Source organism: Lagenorhynchus albirostris, chromosome 7, assembly GCF_949774975.1.
Source record: "Lagenorhynchus albirostris chromosome 7, mLagAlb1.1, whole genome shotgun sequence".
Classification (NCBI taxonomy): Eukaryota; Metazoa; Chordata; class Mammalia; order Artiodactyla; family Delphinidae; genus Lagenorhynchus; species Lagenorhynchus albirostris.
The window spans coordinates 41,294,919-41,311,287 of record NC_083101.1 but is presented as its reverse complement, the minus strand read 5'-3'; positions in this window follow the sequence as shown (position 1 = coordinate 41,311,287).

Genomic DNA, 16,369 nt, shown 5'->3' with positions numbered 1-16,369 from the left:
GGGCTGCCCCTTTGAGACTTTTTCAGATGACTGCTTCATCTGGCTAGCAAGAATCACTCACCTGCTTTTCTGCCATACTCCCATTCCGTCTCTGTCACCTTTCCCACCATTGTGATCAGTCACATTCTTGCCTTGGATTTCATGGGTCTTACCCCACCCTCACCCCTAGTCAGTTAATACCCTACAGCCCTTATGCCCTATGCTTAATCTCAACCACACTCATTCTTCCTCAATCCCTGGCTTTCCCATCCTATGAGAAATGTATGGCATTTGAAAATCAACTATTCAATATTTTGAAAGTTTATCAAAGTTAAAATTTTCACTTTTAGTTTATTAAGACATATTCAGCTACTCCACATTTTACTTAATATTTATATCAAATGTCACCATTGCTAGGTAGGGAGAAATGGGGAAAACATTGAGTGCTTACTATGAACTGGGTAATGTTTTAGGTGTTTCCATTAATTTCATCTCATGCGACCCTTACCCCACAGTCTTCCTCTCTATGTGATTGTAACTGAGAACACAGCCCCTGGGAGAAAGAGGTTTAATCTAGAATAAGTAGGGAGTGGGGACAGGTGAGGGAAGACACTAAAAACAACTTCTTTAGCTTATGATATTGCCTGGAGCTGAGAGCTGTCCTCACTAGAGATGTGTGGGCACCCAGACTGCTGGAGCTGGGATGGCCCAAGGCAATCGTTGAGTCCAGTCTCCTCTACCTGTTCTTATTTGTTGAGTCTGCTCTCCACTAGTTGCTGCCCTAAATGCTGGGAATAAACTGGTGAGAGTGATATCCAAGACTCTTTTCCTTGTGGAAATTCTGATTCTATAAAGGGAAGGGTTGTGGATGGACATTAAACAAATAAACAATTACAGAAAAAGATAATTTTGGAAAGTAAAGTTAATAAAATGGGATGCTCTAAGAAAAAAATTAGCAGAGCAAGAAGCTACATTGGATTGGATGATGAGATAAAGCGTCTAAGAAGGTAATATTTAAATGATGAGAAGTCAGCCATGTAAAACTCTTGAGGCGGAAGGTTTCACATAGAAAGAAAAGCAAGTGCCAAGGCCCTGATTCCAAACAAGTCCGGCTCATTTGCAGAAATGGAAGAAGGCTGGTATGACTGGGATCATAGGAGAGAGGGGGATAGGAACAGATGTTCAAGTTAGAGAGACCATCAGGTGATAAATCGGGTGGTGGTTTTGGGGGACAAGTCAGTTGTTTAAATTTCGTTCCAGGCTCATATGGACAAGGAAGCTGAGGTTCCAAGAGGTAAAGTGACTTGCTGGATTTTACATGGTTTGGGAGTTGTAGAGGTGAAAACTTCATTCAGCGTTTGAATACTTGATGAAGTACAGAATACTTCATCTGTATTATTTCTGCAGTATTCATTTTGATATATTTACCTGCTTAAAGATAACAGTTACCATGGCAAGAATCTCTTGCTTGCTCCTTTTTTTGGGGGGGTTTCTTGGCTGCATAGGTCCTTTGGTGTACTTGATCTGATCTTGTACTAGTTGACAGAGAAAAGTCTTGGTGGTCCTTAGGCACAGGAGTTCGCTAGGAAAAACACAGGGGCTGTTGGGAGCACAGAGCACATGTAAATCAGTAAGTGGCATTTAGTTGTCATTCATCACCTGGAGTTTGTTCAGAGTGCTAAGTGGAGCTGCCCTCTAAAGATAACAGCCTAGCTAGAGCTGTAAATCTGAGGTCATGCTAGCTTGTGATTACTGAAGATCCCCTGGCAATTTTTGCAAGAGATGAGGTGTTAATTCCAATGCCCTGGCTCAAATCCAACCCAGGAAATTACTTTTTGCCTACCTAAATTACATTTAGATTTCCAATTGGAAATTAATTCTCAAGTTCTTTCCTGAAAAATATTACTGTTGCAACACTACAGGGAGTCCCAGTGTGCCCAAGAATTTCTTCCTCCTCCTAGCCTTCTCCCCAGCCACTTTCCCTAGCCCACTCCCCAGAATGTGTGCACCTAACCAGCTTGGTTTGATTTGGATATACCTCAAATCTCTCTGCAGCAAAGTGAGGCAAATACCCATAATCCTCGTTTCTGGGTGTAAGTTAAACCTCTTTCATTCGATACTATTACCTGCCTTGGAACAATTATAGCTAACTCATTGTGTTTTTTATTCCTATTTAGATAAGTCTCCATAAGAAGCCAGTATGTACAAGTAATGCCTTTGCTCCTGGATTCTATATTCTATTCTATTCTCCTTCGCGCGCTCTCTCTCTCTCTCTCTCTCTCTCTCTCTCTCTCTCTCTCTCTCTCTCTCACACACACACACACACACACACACACACACACACACACACACACACACAGATCAGAACCCCTTATTCCTCTTTTCTTCATTGTCAGTTTATTTTCCCCAAAGCACTTCTTGTCATCTAACATATTAAATATTTAATTCATTATTTATTCCCCAACTCACCTTAGATATAAATACTATGAATGAAGGAATTTTTTAAAAATTTCTTTTGTTTATGCTCCATATCCCAGTACTAAAAATAGTGCCTGGCATATAGTAGGTGCTCAATAAATACTTGTTAAATAAAGGAACTGTTAAGTAACTACCCCAAGCCTAGTTCTTTGGGTAACAGCTGAGAAATTCATTTGGTTAGACATTCAAACTACTGTTTCTTCACTTAATCATTTATTATTCACTCATTCATTTGATGAACATCTACGAGCCCCTACTGTCTCCAGAAAACTGCAACATTAAGAAGATGAACAGACATAGTCTGATTCTCACAGAGCTCTTAATCTAAGTAAGGAGAAACATATGTAAGGAACCAGCTAAGGACCTGACTATAAACCAGTGAGACAGAAGCCTATGTCCTGGTAAAGGCTGTAGAATTATGACTCAGTGCTGTTCATTGCTAGCTCTATTTGATAAATTCCTCTTAGAATTTAATAGCAGGGAAAAAATCCCTTTCCTAAAGAGAATGAAGATTCTTTTTATCAGAGAAGAACAATTTCTGTTATGTTTCACTTTATTGGCTAGTCAGTGAAAATCTAAATGTAATAACCAATTGGAGTCAAAACTGTATAACAAGTATCTTGTAGATTTCTCTGCTTTTCCCTACTTTATATGATTTCTGATTTTTTTCTATCTGTATGTTAACTGTTGTGTTGTAAGTGTGTACATACAGAAACCTCTGTCTGTGTGTTTGCTGTCATTTAACCTTCCTTAAATTCTGTATAGTAGCTGTAGGGCATAGATAATAAATAAAACTTCATAGATACAGATGCTGGAGATGAAATAATTGATCCTGCCGATCCATGCTAAATCATTAAATACATAAAAGTCTAAGATGCTATGCCCACCATCTAGACCCCAGACTCCTGCTGAATAACCTAGGTTTGGGAATTTATTCCAGGCTTTTGCACATGCATTTCTCAGGCTGTGATAAACCTTTATGCCACCTCTATCCCTACAGTAGCTCTTGTTGTTTATTTTAAACTATTTCATGCATATGCAGATACCACAAGTTGGAGAGAGAGAGAGACACGTAATTTACTCCACAGAACATCCCAATATTGGCTTTGTGTCCCACCCTCTGTCTGCAAGAGCCCTTCTAGTCCACTGGTGTGGACCTTTGTATAAGCTTCATCTCTACCAACATTTCACTTTCTTAGTTTTAATTTTCTCTCTTTTAAACATTTACTTTAAATTGATCTTGCTATATTTTAATGTGTTCTTAAATCCATTCTGAAACAAGGTGGGAAACAAACAAACAAATAAAGCTTTGTAAAATCGGGGTTTTGAAACCATGTCTGCACATTGAAACACATAGTAAAAACAGAGCTTCCAAGGTAGCATCCTAGACCTACATATTCAGTGATCAGGTCTGGAAGGCTTTGTTTCCAGAAGTAAGAGATATATGACATATGGACATTGTCTTAGTTTATTAGCTGCTATGACAATAACATAGACTGGGTTGCTTATAAAATCAGAAATTTATTTCTCACATTTCTAGAGGCTAAGAAGTCCAAGAGCAAGGTGCCATCAGATTCGGTGTCTAGCCAAGGCCTGCTTTCTCGTTCATAGACAGCCGTCTTTCCACCGTGTTCTCACATGGCAGAAGGGGCAAAGGAGCTCTCTAGGGTCTCTTTTATAAGGACACTGATCTTATTCATGAGGTTCCCCCCACTCATAAACTAATCACCTCCCAAAACCATTATAGTAGGGGTTAGGTTTCAACATATGAATTTTGGGGAGAAGCAAGGATTTAATCCATAGCATTCCACCTCCAATCCCCTAAAATCCTTCTCACATGAAAAATATATTCATTACATCCTAACATCCCCAAAGGTCTTAACTTGTTCCAGCATCAACACTAAAATCTAAAATCCAAAGTCTCATCTAAATATGATTTAAATCAGATATGGGTGAGATTCAAGGTATGATTCATCCTAAGGCAAATTATTCTCCAGCTATGAACGTGTGAAACCATATAAGTTATGTGCTTCCAAAATACAGTGGTGGGTTAGACACAGGATGATAGATGTTTCGATTCCAAAAGGGAGAAATCAGAAAGAAGAAAGGAGTACAGACATACTGGAGATTTTCAGGTTTCTTTCCAGACCACCACAATAAAGCGACTATCACAAAAATAAAATGAGTCACATGAATATTTTTGGTTTCCCAATGCATATAAAAGTTATATTGACACTGGTCTGTAGTCTGTTAAGTGTGCAATAGCATTATGTCTTAAAAAACAATGTATATACCTTAATTAAAAAACACTTAATTGCTAAAAAATGCTAACCATCATCTGAGCCTTCAGCGAGTCATAGTCTTTTTTGCTGGTGGACGGTCTTGCCTCAGTAATGACTCCTGCTGATTCATCAGGGTGGTAAGTGATGAAGGCTGGAGTGGCTGTGACAATTTCTTAAAATAAGACAACAATGAAGTTTGCCGCATCTATTGACTCTTCTTTTCATCAACAATTTCCCTGTAGCATGCAGTGCTGTTTGATAGCCCTTTACCCAAAGTAGAACTTCTTTCAAAGTTGGAGTTAATCCTCTCAAACCCTGTCACTGCTTTATCAACTAAGTTTTTGTCATATTCTAAATCCTTTGTTGTCATTTCAACAATCTTCACAGCAACTTCACCAGGTGTAGATTTCATCCCAAGAAACCACTTTCTTTGTTTATCCATTAGAAGCAACTCCTCATCCATTCAAGTTTTATCATGAGATTGCAACAATTTAGTCACATCTTCAGGCTCCACTTCTAATTCTAGTTCTCTTGCTTATTCTACCACATCTGTAGTTTTCTCTTACACTGAAGCCTTGCACCCCTCAAAGTCATCCATGAGGGTTGGGATCAACTTCTTCCAAATTCCTGTTGATATTTGGACCTCTTCCCATGAGTCATGAATGTCCTTACTGGCATCTAGAATGGTGAATCCTTTCCAGAAGATTTTCAATTGACTTTGCCCAGATCCATCAGAGCAATCACTCTCTATGGCAGCTATAGCCTTATGAAATGAATTTCTTAAATAATAAGACTTGAAAGTCACAATTACTCCTTGATTCATGGGCTGGAGGATGGACGTTGTGTTAACAGGCATGAAAACAGGATTAATCTCTTTGTACATCTCCATCAGAGGTCTTGGGTGACCAGGTGCATTGTCAATGGGCAGTAATATTTTGAAAGAAATCTTTTTTTTCTGAGCAGCAGGGCCCCATGGTGGGCTTAAAACATTAAGTAAACCATGTTATAAATAGATGTTCTGTTGTCCAGGCTTTTTTGTTTCATTTCTAGAGCATAGGCAGAGTAGATTTAACATAATTCTTAAGGACCTTAGGATTTGGGGAATGGTAAATGAGCATTAGCTTCAACTTCAAGGGACCAGCTGCATTAGCCCCTAACAAGAGATTCAGCCTGTCCTTTGAAGCTTTGAAGCCAGGCACTGACTTCTCCTCTCTAGTTATCAAAGTCCTAGGTGGCATCTTCCAAAAGAAGGCTGTTTTGTCTACATTGACAATCTATTGTTTAGTGTACCACCCTCATTAATTAGCTCAGCTAGATCTTCTGGACAACTTGCCACAGCTTCTACATCAGCATGTGCTGCTTCATCTTGTACTTCTATGTTATGGAAGTGGCTTCTTTCGTTAAAGCTCATGGACCAACCTCTGCCAGCTTCAGACTTTTCTTCTGCAGCTTCCTCACCTCCCTCAGCCTTCATAGAATTCAAGAGAGTTAGGGCCTTGCTCTGGATTAGGCTTTGGCTGAAGGAAATGTTGTGGCTGATTTGATCTCCCATCTAGACCACTGAAACTTTCTTCACATCAGCAGTAAGGCTGTTTCACTTTATCATTTGTGTGTTCACTGGAGTAGCACTTTTAATTTCCTCCAAGAACTTTTCCTTTGCCTTCACAACTTGGCTATAACTGACACAAGAGGCCCAGCTTTCAGTCTGTCTTGGCTTTTGACCTGCCTTCCTCACTAAGCTTAATCGTGTTTAGCTTTTCCATTAAAGTGAGAGACTTTTCACTTGAACACTTAGAGGCCATTTTGGGGTTATTAGTTGGCCTAATTTCAATATTGTTCTGTCTCAGGGAATAGGGAGGCCCAAGAAGTGGGAGAAAGATAGGGGAAAGCCGGTCAGTGGAGTAGTCAGAATACACACAATACTTACTAAGTTCACTGTCTTATGTGGGTACAGTTCATAGCGCCCACAGACAGGGTTGTAACATCAAAGTAACTGATCTTAGATCACCATAAGAAATAATAATAATGAAAAAGTCTGAAACATTTTGACAATTACCCAAATGTGACCCAGAGACAGGAAGTGGGTAAGTGTTGTTGGAAAGATGGCACCAATAGACTTGCTGAAGACAGGGTTGCCACAAACCTTCAATTTGCAGAAAAGAAAAAGAATTTTCAAAGTGCAATAAAATGAGGTATGCCTGTAACTGTTCCCAAGTAAGTCCAAACTATAAGGCAAACTCCATGAGATCTTAAGGCTCAGGAATAATCCTCTTTGCTCAATGCTCTGCCCTACTGCCCACAGAGATGGAGGTCCCACCATTTGAACCCACGGGGGTGGTGGTTCTGTCCGCACAGCTTTGCTGGGCAGGAGTTGGGCCCCCAAGACTCTGGGTGGCCCTGCTCCCCACCGGCTTTGGGTGAAGGTTATCTGGTCTGTTGAAAACTAGGCCATGGTCCTCACCCTGCCCTTTTGAAACCAAGGAGACAACCCTGATGATCTCTGAATTGCTTTTGAGATCATTTTTCCGTTGTCCTGGAGAATAGCTCCTGGCTTCTGTTGAGATGGCTGATCCATGCTAATCTCCTTATCAGATAGTCAGTTGGCCACACCCTTGGTGTTCTCTCCCTCTCATTTTTTTATAATATGAGAACTCCCCAAATCTTTAAGTTCTGCTTCTTTTTTTGCTTAACACTTCCATCTTTTAAGTCATTTCTCTCTTCTCGTACTTTAATATAAGCGATCAGGAGGAGTCAAGCCACACCTTCAACACTTTGCTTAGAAATAGCTTCGGTTAAATCCAGTTTTATCGCTCACAAGTTTCACCTTCTGTAAAACACCAGAACATGAACACAACTTAGCCAACTTTATAACAAGGATCACCTCTCCTCCAGTTTCTAATAGCACATTTCTCATTTCCATCTGAGATCTCATCAGAATAGCCCTACCATCCATATTTCTTCCAACATTCTGTTCAGGATTACCTAGGTACTCTCCAAGAAGATTGAGGCTTTCTGTACAGCTCATTGCCTTCAAAGGTCTGTTCATGGCAGTGTGGGTTCTTTCTATCATGCACCTCAAAACTCTCCTAGTCACTACCCATTACCTAGTTGCAAAGCCACTTCACATTTTTAGATATTTGTTACAGCAATACTCCAACTTGTTGTTACCAATTTCTGTCTTTGTGCATTTGCATTGCTATAACAACAACAACAAACAAAACATAGATTGGTGGCTTATGAAAACAGAAATTTATTTCTCACAGTTCTGGAGAAAGAAGTCCTGTATCAAGGTGCCAGAAGATTTGGTGTTTTTGTGAGAGCCCACTTCCTGGTTCGTAGAGAGGTATTTTTTTGCTGTGTCCTCACATGGCAGAGGGGCAAGGGAGCTCTCTGGGGTCTCTTTTCTAGGGACACTAATCCTATTCATAGAGTTCTGCCTTTATGACCTAATCACCTTCCAAAGGCTCTCCCTCCTAATACCATCATATTAGGGATTAGGTTCCAATATATGAATTTTGGAGAGACATAAACATTCAGTCTATAGCATACAGGAATAAGCTCCCCTGGGTGTTTTGGATCCCAGGATGAATCATTCCTTAATTCTATGGACAGTAGAAATGTCCCTTTGTTTCACAATAAATCCATTCACATTCTACTACTACTCACATGGATATCATCCAACCCATAACCAACCTACAGGTAAAACAGTCATAATTGTGCATACTTCTGTAACTCCAAGCTGTGCAGGCTTAGGTAACATTATAACTCTCATCTGATTACATTGGTTATATTTCTAACACAATGTTAAATAATAATTCCTGACTTCAAGGAAATGTGCCCATTAAAAACTAGTATTTCCCCATTTAGAGCTAAATTCTATTTCTCTGTCCATCCCTATCTATCAATGAATATACTTATAGATAGATTAATCATGTTATAATAGTATTCACAAATTCCATTTTTTATTGAGTTTTTTTCATCAGGAATTATAGTTAAATTTTGTTGAACTTTTTATCAGCATCTAGAGCTAATTATATGAGCTATCTGTTTGGGCTGTAAATATGGGGAATCTAGGATTTTCTGTATTTGAACTATACCTCCATGAAAAGTACACATGTTCAATGTGCTGTTGGATTCCGTTCGTTAATATTTTATTTAAAATGTATATATATATTCGTGTAACTTAGATTGTTCTACAGATTTGTGAGGGGGGAGAAGGGGGTAAGCTAAATTTATCAATTCTAAAGCCACTATCTAATTTAATAGGGAAACACTAGAAATACTTTCCTAAAGTCAAGAAAAGGGCAAGAATACTGACTATACTACTATGTAAAAAATTAGAGGTGTAAGAATTGGAAAAGAACTAAAACTATCTCTATTTGTACATGAGATGACAGGATACTTGGAAATCCATGAGAATAAATGATAAAAAGAAACAATAAACAAATCACTAAGTAGTATACTTTAAAAGTTAAAATCAAAAACCTTACTATGAATAAACTATGACTGTTTAGAGGATATAATAAAAGAAAAACTCCATTATATAATAGTTACACAATTCTTAGTAATAAAGTTAACATGAAATAGACAAAATCTACAAGAAATAAACTTCAAAATTCTTTGAAGCACACAAAACTAGCCTTGAATAAAGAAAAAGACTTGTTCTTGGTGGGCATCTTACCATTATAAAGATGGTAGTTCTCCCCAAGTTAACATATAAATATAATGCAATTGCAGTAAAACACAAACAGTATTACTTTGTCTTGTTTGGTTTTATTTTGGAGTTAGAGAACATGACTATAAAGTTCACATGGAAAATAAACTTGAAAAGTTACTTGGAAAAGCCCTCAAAAAGAACAACAATGAGGGAGACTATCTTTATCAGATATTAAAACAACTTATAAAGTCCCTGTAATCATAACAGTGTGGTATTGGTTCATGAATAGACAAACACAACAATGAACATGAAAGAGGATATAGAAATGGATCCAGTCTATTTAATTTATAATGAAAGTGTCATCCCAAATTACTGAGAGAAAAAGAAAAGTAGATCCATCCCTCACACCATATACCAGAATGCACTGCTAATCAGTCAGAGCTCTGACTGTAGAGAATGAAATCATATGAGTACTACAGGAAAATTGATGAATTCCTAGCTGTGGAGAAAGCATTTCTAGCTAACTGTAAAAAAAAAAAAAAAAAAAAAGAGAGAGATAATAACAGAAAAGATTTTAAAATTCAGTTAAATATAAAGTTTAATAAATGACATGGCAAAGAATACTATCAGCAAAATCAAAATACAGGAAAAGTGGCAGGGAGATGGCTCACATCCTGGTGCCTCTGTCCTCTGGCAAGAAAAGACTGTTGTCAGTAACATGACAAATGACATGCCATAAGTATTGTCAAACATTTTGAGTCTCACTCCTTTTTTTTTTTTTCCCATAGAGGTTACTACTAGAGATATTTTATTCCTAAACCTGTCAGGTAGTTACACAGCTGTTTGGTTTCTTACATTTCTATAAATTGTACACTTACATTTTATATTTTCTTCTGTATGTGTGTTTCAACAAAATAAACACATTTAAGGAACTATCTTTACATCCTGTATGTCTTGTTAATGAATTACAGTTTCTCTTTTTATTGTTTACTGCCTCAGATATTCAACCAAGTTTCAAATGATTAGTCAGAAAGTCCTGTTGCATAGTGTAAACTTTAACAAAGCAGGATGCAGAACTGTATATACATAAGCCCCATCCTTAAAAATATTCTTATTTAGAAAAAACTGAAAGGAAATACTTTGTAATATTTCCCACACTTTCTATAAAGAATATGTATGTCTTTTATAATTGAGAAGAAATGATACATATATATGAATACTAATAAAAGTAACTGTAGCCTATGAAATATAGAGCAAATTGCTTCTGAGGTATTAGAATTTGCTTTCTAAAAAAAAGAGAAAGAATTTCCTCATCTGGTCTTCACTCTGTGCTCTTGTAGTTCAAAGAGAGCTGTCTCCCAGAAAGAGAGCAAGAAAAATAAATACTTTCAAATAGCTTTCACTTCAGAAAGTTTTTTTCTCGTATATATTGTTCTGTTTCATCATCACAGGTGTTCTCTTAGCTCAGCAGAGCAGAATATGTACTGATGAAGATTTGATTTAACTCACACCTTATTGGACCTTTATTGGGTTCAGTTCCAGTCATTTTCCTAGGCCTTGATATTATCTCATTATTCCTCTCAGCAAACCTATAAAGTAGACGCCATTTTCCCATTTTATGCATGAAGAAACTGAGGATTAAGGAGGTTAAGAATTGTGCCTTAGGTCACACAGCTGCTAACTAGCAGAGCCAGAATTTTGATCTCAATCCGATGCCAAACGCCTTACTCCTTTTGCAATGGTCCTCACTGAGCTGTGACCAGAACGCAAAGCTCCAGATTCCCAATCCTGTATTTTCTCTGTATCGTGCTGACTCCCTGCTGTGCTAAGATAATGCTCTTAGAAACATCTTTAATGGTTGTTTTGACACCTCGTTAAACAGAATTTTGTTCAGACTAAACATTCCTGGCAAGGCACTGGTTCACCCAAGTGCTTTTTTAATTTTAAAGAGCAATCTAAGCGGAAGCCCTTATTACAGGAGATGGTGCAGTGAGTGTGCAGTGGAAAGAGAGGTTGGCATAGTCAGTTCGGCTTCAGAATTCCTGCTTTTGCTAACTCACTTTGTAATGACAGGGGGTGCATTTGATAGTTAATCTTGACCGACCTGCCTACCCACCTCGCTACTTCACGCTTCTCTCCCTCCTCCCTGCCCAGGGTTTTGAGTGTAGTTGGTACAATGAACAGTCTTGATGACATACAGTACATAGGAAAGAGATCTATTCTTTCTTCCATCGCTGCCTTCATGCTTGATCTTTTGAACTTTCCTTTCATATCCCTTGATAACAGCTTGAGCATGTTCCAGAAGGGAATTAGTCACATAAGAACAGTCTCACCTTCAAATTTTTAATACTCAAGTATGAAAAAGCTGCCATCCAGTCTTATAACTTCCATGTGGTATCCAGTTCAAGGCTTTTCTCTTCTGTGCCCTTTGGATACTCTGCCTCTTCCTTCTTTCTGCCTGCTCCCCAATTAGGAGTTAGATAGGGAGGATTCAAGCAAAGAGCCAAAACATTTCACTACCTGGTGCCCTTTCTGGGGCAGCCTCCCAATGTTGGCTTCCCCTGGGCAGCTGTGTGAGTTCCTAAGAATGGTTGCTCACTTCACAGGACCCTATTGTGAGTATGTTCTCCAGCTGGCACCCTCAGATACCCTCTTCAGCTCCGGGTCCCTGAGAAACTCCCTGCACTCAGTTTGTACTGTTGGAGCCCTCCTGAGTGGGGCAACAGCAAGGTGGCTTAAGGTGGGCCACTTTGTAGGGGCCACTATGGCCCACGGGAAACTCTCACCTCTTATCAGAGGTGAGAGTGGAGTCTGCTGCTCCCCTTCTGTCTCATTTCACTCTGCAGTCTTAATCTCCAGTCTCTCTCTCTCCCACTCTCTCTCTTTCTCTCTCTCACATAAAGCAGAAGAAGGCACAGAAAGTCTACCATCTAAGAGATACCTCTCAGGAAATGAGAGGACAGTTTTACCTTCTTGCAAACATCAGTCTCTGCAAATCATTCTCTTGCATACCTCTTCCTTGGCGAATTTGGAGGGGTGAGCCCTCCTCCCCTACTCGTGCCCTAGTTCTCTGACTTAAGACTTTACCATTCCCTCAAATTCTCTGTATGTATCTCTGAAAAGAGGCTTGGAGGAGATAGGCAATAATGGTCACAGTACCAGATTTCCTGCTTTTGTAAGAACTGCAAGGATGTGTTTGAGGTCTTGAGTTGCTCTCTTTAGAATGAGGAGGTACTTGGCATCTGTTACTCTCCATTGAGAAATTCTGACTCAGTTATAAGACAGTGAAAGAGTCCCATTTAACATCTTGTTACTTTAGGATCAATGGATAGTTTTATTTGTTTGTTTGTTTGTTTTGTTTTGTTTGCGGTACGCGGGCCTCTCACTGTTGTGGCCTCTCCCGTTGCGGAGCACAGGCTCCGGAAGCACAGGCTCAGCGGCCATGGCTCACGGGCCCAGCCACTCTGCAGCATGTGGTATCTTCCCGAACTGGGGCACGAACCCGTGTCCCCTGCATCGGCAGGCGGACTCTCAACCACTGCGCCACCAGGGAAGCCCCCAACGGATAGTTTTTTATGAAACAGAATAAAATTGCAGGTGATTGCCACCAGAAAGCATTTCTGTTACCTGTCACCCAAAAGTGATTTGTTCAATGAACATTTATGTATTAAGCATATAATGATGACTACAACTTATTGTTACTCTCCAGGATCCTGCATGGACTGTTTCACAAAACCAATCAAAACATCAAAATTAAGTTTATTGAAATGACTCGAGAAATCTACCTAGTTTATGTAATAGCAGAGAAGAAGTATTTAATGGTATCACTAAGGAAAACTATTTTGAGAAATATTAATGCTATAAAATATTGTTACTACAACTAATAATGATAAATATAATAATAATGCTAACATACCGTTACCAGTTATTAAATATTGACCATGGCCAAAAGTAACTGAATGTTTTACCTGTATCATATAGTCATCAAATCATTCTGTATGAGGTAGAGATTCTAACTGTCCTCACTTTACAATGGAAAATAGAAAACTAAGGCTTAGTAAAGAATGAGAGTCTTTTTCAATGTGACAGATCTGTTTTTCTACTATCCCTGTATTCTTAACCATTGGACATTCTTAGCCATTAGGCAACACTGTCTCCTTGAAACCATGGTTTGCAGGCATATTGTGAGGAAGAATGCATGCTTTTTGATAGCAACAGTATTGAAATAAATAGTACTTAAAAACTATTTTATTTATAATAGAAGTTTTAATGAGAGGTCTAACTGATGACCTGGATGGAAGAGAATGATTAGAACTGGGTCCCCTCCAGCCCTCAACACGTCCTAGCCTCCATTCAAATCTGCTCTTCACAGGCAAGGAGGGTTTGGCTTCCAGAAATTTGCCTTCCATTGTCTGCTTTCTGTTCATTCTAACTGGCTGACAGAGTGGCAGATTCGGAAGCTGAGTTTCTGCTCTTCTTGAACTTTACAAAATGTGAGGTTGCCAGTTACTCTAAGTTGAAAATAGCACCAGTATTTAGCCAAGAGTTTTCAGAATTGGAAAAAGACTCTTTGGGGGTTTTTAGGAGCAAATGAAAAGAGGTAGAATTTTCAATAATGCCTAATAGTAAATAGAACTAAAAAAATGAGACTAATATTTTTAAACATACACATGCAGGGTATGTTAAATTGTATGAATAGTCCCTGTTTTCTTTACTAACTAAAAATAATTTCCCAGAACCTCTGAAAGAGAAAATAGGTACTAAATCTGACTTCCTCGAAATCCTTTGCACTTGAAATTTTATGAAAGTGCTTTATGCAATACTGAATAAGTTGAGTCTTCTAAAAGGGTGGGTTCCATAGCAGAAGGAATACTGTCAGAGTTGCAAATGGCGGATGGTTAAGAGTTATCACTGCCAAAAATTTAATCTAACAATTTAAACTCGCACAGCCCTAGAGGCCAAACATGGAGGGAAATCAGGCTGTGAATCCTGTCTCCTGGAAGAAGTGCTTCTACAGATTCGCAGAATGCTAAAGCTGCAAAGGAATTTAGGATTCCACTACCTTAATCTTTGGCTTTACAGATGAGGAAACTGAGTTACAGAGAGTCTACCTTAATGGCCCAAAGACAACTTGTTTGTGACAGAACCATGAAAAGAACCAAGATCTCATAATTCCTAGCACATCATCAATCCAAAAGAGAACTCTTTCTCCATTTTAACAGGTGTTAACATATATGAACGTAGTGTGTATTACTGCTATGATGTAAACATATTTCGTTCTAGTAAATTCTATAAGCAATGTAGAGGGTTAAATTTTTTTTCAGGACTATGTACAGGACAAACGGAAAATAATACATCTTTCTCTTTTTCTTATTTTTTCTTTCTATATTTGGCATATTTACTAAAAATTATTAGCCTGCGGAGAGTTATCAGTATTTAGTTGAAAATTTTATTTTAAATGTCTGTTACACTTAAAACTACTCTGTGTGATGCTACACTGGGGGATACATGGCAATCTACATTTATCCAAACCCATAGAATGTACAACATCAATAGTGAACCCAGTGTAAACTACAGGCTTTAAGTGATAATGTGTCAGTGTGGGTTCATCAGTTGTAACAAATACACCACCCTGGTGAGGGATGTTGATATTGGGGGAAGCTGTGCATGTGTGGAGGTAGGGGTATCTGTGTACCTTCTGCTCAGTTTTGCTGTGAACCTAAAACTGCTCTAAAAAACAATCTATTTAAAAAGTTTTTAAAAGTCTATTACTCTTGAAATAATTTAATGATGTTTGAAGTGAAAGTGTCAGTCGCAAATGACCTTCTGCTGCATATGAGTACAGCAGAATATAAGTACGTATAAGTACTTATATTCTGCATATAAGTACAGAAGCCCTTTACCGTACAAGGGCTTATACTTCGGTAATAAAAAGTTTGATAGCACACAGTTTATGGCTGGCACACCAGTTCTGTGTCATTGACACTCTTCTTATCCTGATCTTTCTTATCCATCATATGTAGAGTGTGGCTTTCATTCCCATGGTCATCTCGGTGTCATGCCATGGTGGCCTCACCTCTAGTCTCATATCTGCATTCCAGGCAGGTAGAAAATGAAATCAAGGAAGAACAAGAAATGAGGCATTATTTTAGAAAAGTGAAACTTGCCCTGAAATTGCCTTCATATTTCTGCTTTTAACTTAAACTGTCCAGAACTATGTCTCATTAAGAGCCTTCCACATAAAGGAAGCTGAGAAGTGTAGGTTTATGGCTAAGCATATTACTGCCTCTCCTCCCCCAAGAATATAGCTTAGTTATTAAGAAGAAGAGGAGAATGGGTGTTTGGTAGACAATTAGCAGCATTTACCACAAAAGAGAAGCAAATATGGTACTACTGCAGGGTTGAAGAGAATTGTGTAATAATCACCCCAGACTCTCAGATTTAAGTTTTCTTGCTTTATATCCTTGGACTAGTTGCTGAACCTCTCTAAGTATTTTTTACTTCACTTTTGAAGTATAATAATTATGTTAAGAATAATCTTTAGGGTAACTTCAAGAGTTAAAAATTCAGATTATCTATTACAAAGAGCTGTGTGGTCCAATAAAATAATCACTAGCCACACATAGTTATTAAAAGGGGGCTAGTCTGAACTGAGATGCTGTGCAGTATCAAGTGCTTACACACTTGATACTGAAGGATTCGTTTGAAAGAAAGAATATCAAATATCTGATTAATAATTTTTATATTGATTACATGTTGAAATTATAATACTTTAAATATATCGGGTTAAGTGAAATATATTATTAAAATTAATTTCACCTATTTTATTTCTTTTTTTAGTGTGGCTACTAGAAAATTAAAATATGTAGCTCATATTTGTGGCTTGTATTATATTTCTGTTGAACCTTATTGACATTGAAGGAAAGGTATTTAGACTTTCAGAAAGACTTCCTCAACTTAGGACATTCTAAAT